Source organism: Salminus brasiliensis, chromosome 1, assembly GCF_030463535.1.
Source record: "Salminus brasiliensis chromosome 1, fSalBra1.hap2, whole genome shotgun sequence".
NCBI lineage: Eukaryota > Metazoa > Chordata > Actinopteri > Characiformes > Bryconidae > Salminus > Salminus brasiliensis.
This window is the reverse complement of record NC_132878.1, coordinates 11687391-11695048: the sequence shown is the minus strand read 5'-3', so window position 1 is coordinate 11695048 and position 7658 is coordinate 11687391. Positions and strand designations below refer to the sequence as shown.

General features: G+C 45.2%; 1 protein-coding gene and 1 long non-coding RNA gene across 4 annotated transcripts in view; one reads left to right on the top strand and one right to left on the bottom strand.

Moving 5' to 3' along the window:
- Window positions 1-250: 250 nt before the first annotated feature.
- LOC140544252 (uncharacterized) lies at window positions 251-5322 on the bottom strand. The gene is made up of 3 exons (XR_011978234.1): window positions 5118-5322; window positions 2512-2624; window positions 251-1922 (listed from the first exon to the last, which is right to left on the bottom strand). It is a non-coding gene; the product is annotated as an uncharacterized lncRNA (long non-coding RNA).
- A 77-nt stretch (window positions 5323-5399) lies between these two features.
- camkk1a (calcium/calmodulin-dependent protein kinase kinase 1, alpha a) overlaps window positions 5400-7658 on the top strand; it is a 118122-nt gene continuing 115863 nt past the window's right edge. For all 3 annotated transcript variants that reach the window (XM_072667538.1, XM_072667620.1, XM_072667460.1), the window contains exon 1: window positions 5400-5652. The gene's annotated coding sequence lies outside the window, so the exon portion shown is untranslated. The remainder of the gene's footprint in view (window positions 5653-7658) is intronic.

The following is a 7658-nucleotide window of genomic DNA, read 5'->3' as shown; positions in this document are numbered from 1 at the left end:
TCGTTATCATAGGTGCAGCCATTGCAATACTGGTATCGTTCATGTATGCTCTAGCATCTAACCAATCGCTGAATGTTCTTTTGGGTGTTCAGGTGAATCCGTTTAGTCACTCAATCCAACAAACGTCACATCAAGTGTCCACTAATGTGAATTTGATGACGAGCAGCTGTTGCTGGATGTGTTGAAAGGATCTTTTTTGTCCCTGAAGAACCACAAAAAAATCTACTCCATCTGTCAACAAGACCGAGCCGAATGCCAAGTAATGGAGTGGTTTGAGGAGTGAGGACGTTCAGGTGATGCCATAATTAACACGATTATCAGATTTATGAAGCTTTGAGAACTTGTGGGACTGAGTCGTGAAACATGTGGGGAAGGAAGATCCGTCCACTGTAGAAGATGTGTGGACTGTAGTGAGGACTGTGTTTAATCAAAAAGCCTTATGAAGCACAGAGGAGGACATGTACAATGCTGATAGACCTTCTTAGGCCTCGACCAAAGGGACATTAAGTCCCCTAGATTGTTGAACAACCCAGCCAACATGCTAATGGAAAAACATGGACTAGGTGGGTTCCAGGTGGGTTCCAGGTGGGCATGGGCTTTACCTTTTCTGTGACTACAGCTTTTCTTGTGCCGGTATTCGCAGAAGGGGAGTTCAAACTCATGCAACAAACCAAAATCTGGACTAAGCAAATGAGTATCACATTAGGCTAAAAGCTAACGCTAATGCTAACGCTTCTCTCCGTCATCGGCTCCCTCAAGAACAATTAGAACTTCCTCGGCTGAACCAAACTGGAGCTAAACTCACATCAGAAGAGAAAGCACTGGCTTATTTTCTAAGACTTGAGAAAGCCAGGCCCAAGGAAGCAAGTGGGTGCTAGACTAAAAGCTAACCTGTTCAGCTTGCTAACACCACACATTCTGCTGAGAGGACACAACACAATCCAGTGAGACTCGGGAATAATTACAGTGTTAAAAAAAACACTATGCTATTGTATGTGGCTGATGTGAGCCGTTGTAGTTCCGTAAACCAGAGCTTGTTGTTTTTATTCCACCAGCCCTCCATAAAGGGAAAATCGTTCGTTGTGTGAAATAAAAGGGTGGTAAATTAAAAAGACTTGGTAAAGGACATCTAGGCATTTTTCAAATACTCAGACACTTATTTATACACTAAAGAACTTCAATTTTGAATCTTGAATCTTCAATTGGGACAATATTGCAATGTGACTTTTCCCCCAGTATCGTTTAAAACAGCTCTAGTTTGAGTGCAGCACACTTCGATTGCATTGCTCATGTGTAATAATTTAGCACCGTTTTGACAGCGGCCGGTGAATCTGGGCCTTTACCTCAGGGCATCTGAAATATTGACTAGTGCAGCACCCTGCAGCCGAGCCTATATATCGAGTAGACTGCAGTGTTTATTTGGCAACACCTCTAGCTTCCTTCCTCTGGTGTCTGATGCTGTAAGATTTGAAATGGCAAGTTGTTGTGGTGTTTCTCAACATGACGGGGACGTGCTGAGTCAGCAGTATCACGATTCTTTCTGTCACACACACACATGCTGCCCTCCCCCTGAGTCGTGTAGGTTCCTGGGCCTGCTGGGGTGTGCTCCTGTGGGGAGGAGAGCGGAAGACAGGCTCTCGTTAGTGCCGGTGAGGGGTCGTTAGTTCCACTTGCTGTGCTTTTCCTCTCACTCCAGGACTACGGAGAGGCTAAACCTGACTGATTATCCTCAGGAGATCCAATCAGAGGCGGAATGTGTGACACAGACGGCGTCGGTGCCCTGGAGCATTTTCTCCACATCCTATATTCTTCTGCTTCTGCCTCTCTTTTTTGCCATCTGTCCACCTATCTGTTCTATTTATTGCTGATGTATCTTTGATGCCTTTGAAGTAGAAAGGACTGTATTAAGACTCCTGGAATTCCTGTAATAAGAAAATTAAGAGACTTGCTGTAATTTACATTAAGGATACTTCACAGATACTACACTTTTCATAACGTACAGCATTGTGGAACTTGCCTCTTATCAAATTATGAATAAATGTTGTCAGTAGTATTGCAACCAGAAAACCTCTAAAATAGTCCCTTTATAGGAGAAAGAAAAACAAGCTCTTCAAACTAGCATTTCATATCTTTCTTGTCATGCTATGTCATATCCTGTAGCACAGCATTGGTTTAACAGATTTCCTGATTTGACTATTTTCACAGTTTACTTCACCAATGTTCTCTCGCTGCAATACCCACAATAAGCGTCACAATAAGTCGGCATGTCTACATCAGACGTAGCGCTGATTGGATTTTTCATTTGGACTAGAATGTCCCTTTAAGATAAACTATATGTCCACAGATGTGCAAATGCACAAATACACAGCTTGTCTAGTCCTTGTAGGGAAATACTGCCAATAGAATAGGTTGGAGGGGTATAAAGCCCCCAGCATTGAGCTGTGGAGCAGTGGAACTGTGTTCTCTGAAATGATGGATGATGCTTCATCCAGTACTTTTGGGATGACGTACTTGGGGAGTTGGGGATGCGATGGGGTGGTGATCATCCAACACCCTGAACTCACTAAGGCTCTGGTCGCTGAATGCAATCAGATCCCCACAGCAATCTAGTAGAAGGCCTTCTTCTGTGGACAGTAGAGACAGTTACTTCAGCAAAAGCAGGGTAAACTCTTTTTTTTAATACAAATGATTTAGAAGAAACAATGAATGAGCAGGTGTCCCAATACTTTTGTCCATATAGTGTACATAATCTAAAGTGGGAGTATCTAAACTGGAATTGCTCAACTGGAAAATCTTGTTCTAGAGAGTACTACAGCACTTCGGTAGAAGGTGAATAGGCATGTCTACAGCAGATATAGCAATGGGTACATTTTTGCTGTAGGCTACGATATCTCTAAGGCATCTCTTCAAGATCTTATTCCAGGTCATTTTGGACCAATGGAAACGCACCATGGTGTTTTTTGTTTTTTTTTACAATAGAGTACATTTTTACTCTATGGGAACTCTGACCTTGAACCTGCCTTCATCTGTAAAAGTACACTTACCTTACACATAGCCTAGTAAATCCATCTAGCCTAATGTCCTTTTCATAAGCCTGACCTTGTGCTCGACCCCCTCCAGCCATCATAATCCACGTCTAATCATACATGTTGTAAGTCAGAGCTTGTATGTTTGGAACACAATAGATTAGTGGCATGTCGTGAATGCTGTTCATTCTGAAGCATGCAGAATTGAGTGCTTTCTGTATGCTAATAGCATTCAGCTAGCACATGCTCTGCAATGCAGATGTCTCTTGCATGGATGCAGGTCTGGTTTTAGAAATTCTTGCCTCAGCTAGGCGGTCAGTGTGCTCTGGGATGAAGCATAATAACCTCACCACAGCGCCAAACCCCTGTGCTTTCGCAACTCCCAATGCCCAGCAGAGAGATCTGAAGCCGTCAGTGCGTTTCTCCAAAAGCGCTGGGCCGGGCAGCTACTTTTGATGTTTCTGACAGCATTCTTAGTGGCATCTCTCTCTGCCTGCCTCCCTCTCTCTCCCTCTCTCTCTGGCTGAAGCAGTGGTTGTGTGAACAGAGTATTAAAAGCAGTGGTGTAAATTATTCTCATGAGTCACGTCAAAGTAAACCAGAAGAAGCCTGCAAGGGTGCAGGAGGAGAGAAAGCCTATTGTGAGAGCAAATCTGGCTGCGAGAGCACGTGTGAGCGCATGAACACATGTGTACACATCGGACAGGAGCCATTGCTAAGCAACTACAGCAGATGATCCTGGATTAAACCTCTGTCCCAGAAGATATGGCCCTTTGAAGTTTCTGATCTTCTGTAAGAACATCAGCGTCTCCTAGCCCAAAATACAGTCCACCGAGTCCAGATCATGGGCATACAGGTCATTCATTAGAGCCGGCCGGCACAAGCTGTGGGCTGAACACATGGATGAATGTTAAAGCAGCAATATGCGAGAATTGGTATTTCTTGCTCCTGAGCTCCCCCTACAGTTTTTTTTCACACTTTGAGCCACGCTAAAGGACACGACCTAAACATGCATTTCTGGACGTGCTGAGAGATACAGAACCGTCATGGAAAATGACAGAATCATGTGAACTGAGGTGGTAGAGTAATACTGCAGGATTTTACCCAAATATGACTTAGGTTATATTGCAGTGTTATGCAGTTCTTGCAAGTGTTGTCCTGCCTGCTTCACCAGAGTTGCATATTGCAGTTAGTAGCGTTCCAAGGCTGGACTGGGAGCGACAGAGGCACTATGCCAGTACAGTCAGTGGAGCATCACAATCATTTTCAAGCTGCTTATTTAAGGTAAAAATGTTACATATTGCTGCTTTAAAGCAGTTGGGTGACTTTACAGCTGGGGGGAGGGGTAATTGAGCCAAGACACATATTAACCAATCTGATCACTCAACCCACTTCAGAAGGTGCTCTGAAACACATCCGTCTTTCCACATTCAAGCATCGAAACCCCTCCCAGTACAACCTAAACACCAGCCAGACTTGCACGTATTTGTCACTGTACACTATAATGAAATGTGTCCTCCGCATTTAACCCATCTGTGGTAGTAAACACACACACACACTAGTGACCTAGGGGCAGTGAGTACACACACACACACACCAACTCCAGCGCCCGGGGAGCAGAGAGGGTATAGGGCCTTGCTCAAGGGCCCAACAGTGGCAGCTTGCCGAGCCTGGGAATCGAACCCACAACCCTGTCATTGACAGCCCGGCACATACAGCAATCAGATTTCAGTATCTGGAGGTGCATTTGTCTACCCACTGTAAAAGCACACGGCTAAAATCTTATCAGGATACATTCCAGATACCAGTCACCTGCAGGGACCAGGTGTAACCGGGCCCTTTTTCCAGACAGGATTTTCGTGTCAGTGAAGACACGACAGTGTTTGAGGTTCAAAGCATTTCAGCTCCATTATATAAGTATGTTAAGGGGAAAGACCAGGCAGCTTTAGGATGTAGGAGAAGCTGGGCTGCAGCAGCCGGTGAGCCCTCCTACCCCACGCCTCAGAAATGGAGGGGGGAACATGGCGGGCTTTAGGACCCAACCTGAGAAAAGCGGGGAAAATGTTTTAGTGGAGCATGGAAGTTCCTCACCGGCTCGATCGGGAAGGGCATTCACAGACAGCAGCAGCAGCAGCCCACCAGCAGCCCACCAGCAGCCCACCAGCGCGGCTCTGCGTGTCAACTTTCCACCAAGAACCGAAAGCAGGTGACCGAGTGTCCGCGGAGAGCCAGCTGCTTCTCTCTGCCAGTGCGGAAGAAGAGAGCGCGAGCGAGGGTGAAAGAGAGAGAGTGAGAGAGTGAGAGAGTGTGAGAGAGAGAGAGAGAGAGAGAGAGAGAGAGAGAGAGAGAGAGAGAGAGAGAGAGAGAGGTGAAGGGAGGGATGGGGCGCGTTTCTGCACTCAGACCAGAGCACAAGACCGAGCGACCAAAATGCGAGCTGCGGGGGCGGTCCACGTCGAAATGAAAGCAGAACTGGTCGGATTGGTCTCTGCGTTGACTTGCAGTCCAGCGTCCTTGAGCTGAAGCAGCAGCGAGTCCAGCGCAAATCACGGAGTCGGTTCAGCGAAGCTTCAAGCGCTTCGAGCGGGATCGGTTCAGAACGAGGACTCAGGACGGCGAGAAATCGGTGAGGAAAACTTTCTGTTACATTTCTGATTAAATCCGAGTGGCATCTAAGGCCTGAACACCAGGCCAGTGGTCAACAGTTCATCAGGGATGTGGGCAGTTATGAAGAGGGGACTGGGTCTGAATGGTCTACCCTTATCTACTGAACTGGACTGTGGAGCATTACGCTGTACAGCACTGGCTTGGTTGATTGCTTGCAGAGGTCTGTGACTTGTGTGGTGCAAATTTCTCAATGATGAGACCATGTTTGGCTTATGGTGGGACAGATGTCCTAAAGCTCAAAATACTGCAACACTTGTGTTGTACTTGGGCAAATGTCCTGATAATTAGACTATTTTTGGTTTATTCTGGGACAAATGTCCTGATGATATGTCTCTTGTCTGATAAAGGGGTAGATGTCCTAATGAAACCTGTCCTGTATTTGGACAAAACCTAAGACATTGTCACATTTGTTTTAGATGGGCGCAGATCTCCTAATGATGCAGAGCCTGTGGTCTTTTATATTGGAGCACACCTCTTCTTCATGGAGAGGCTGGGATGTGGACAACATCAACAACTGTACAACATCTGTTTGCTTGCTTACCTTCTCTGTCTCAGAGGACTGTGACTCATTCTGGGGCAAATTTCTCAATGATGAGACCATGTTTGGCTTATGGTGGGACAGATGTCCTAATGAGACTTGTGATGTATTTGGACAAAGCTAAAAAAAAAACCTGCCATGCTTGTTTTGTACTGGGGTGAATGTCCTGATGATATGTCTCTTGTCTTATAAGGGGGTAGATGTCCTAATGAAACCTGTCCTGTATTTGGACAAAACCTAAGACAGTGTCACATTTGTTTTAGATGGGGGCAGATCTCCTATCGATGCAGAACCTGTGGTCTTTTATATTGGAGCGCACCTCTTCTTCATGGGGAGTTTTGGATTTAGACAACATCTGTTTGCTTGCTTACCTTCTCTGTCTCAGAGGTCTGTGACTCATTCTGGAACCATGTTTGGCTTATGATGGGACAGATGTCCTAATAGGACTCGTGATGTATTTGGACAAAGCTCAAAAAACTGCCACACTTGTTTTGTACTGGGGTAAATGTCCTGATGAGTAGTCTATGTTTGGCTTATTCTGGGACAAATGTCCTGATGAGTATCTTGTCTTATAAGGGGGTAGCTGTCATAATGAAACTTGTCATATATTTGGACAAAATCTAAGTGTCACATTTGTGGGCGCAGATCTCCTAATGATGCAGAACCTGTGGTCTTTTATATTGGAGCACACCTCTTCTTCATGGAGAGGCTGGGATGTGGGCAGCTATGGATTACATGGTGTACCAGTAACTGTACAACATCTGCTTTCTTTGTGTCAGAAGACTGTGACTTGTTCTGGAGCAAATGTCTCAATAGTGAGACCATGTTTGGCCTATGATGGTGTAGATGTCCTAAGGAGACTCCAAACAGAGCAATATTTGTCATCCATGGGGCAGATGTCCTGATGAGACTCTTTGTATCTAAATATAGGGGTAAATCTTTTAATGATAAGGAACATGTCTTATATTGGGGCAAACATCTTGATTATGAAACAGTTTGTCTTGCGTTGGGGTAAATCCAATAATGAGAAGCCTCTTGTCTTGTAATTGTTCAGATGTCATAATGAGACTTGTCAAGTATTTGGACAAAGCTCACAACAGTGCCACATTTGTTTTGTATTGTGCCAAATGTCCTGATGACTAGTATCTTGTCTTATAAGGGGGTAGATGTCCTAATGAGACCTATCACTTATTTGGACAAAAGACTGTGTCACAACAGGAGGACCTGTTGTCTTTTACATTGGAGCGCATCTCTTCATCATGGGGAGGCTGGAATGTGGACAGTTATGAAGAGGGCACTGGGTCTGAATGGTCTGCCTTGGACTGTGGAGGATTATGTGGTGTTCCATATATTTGGACAAAACCCATAACAGTGGGACATTGTCCTCTTTAGGGGCAAATGTCTCCTCCATGGGGGCAAATGTCCTG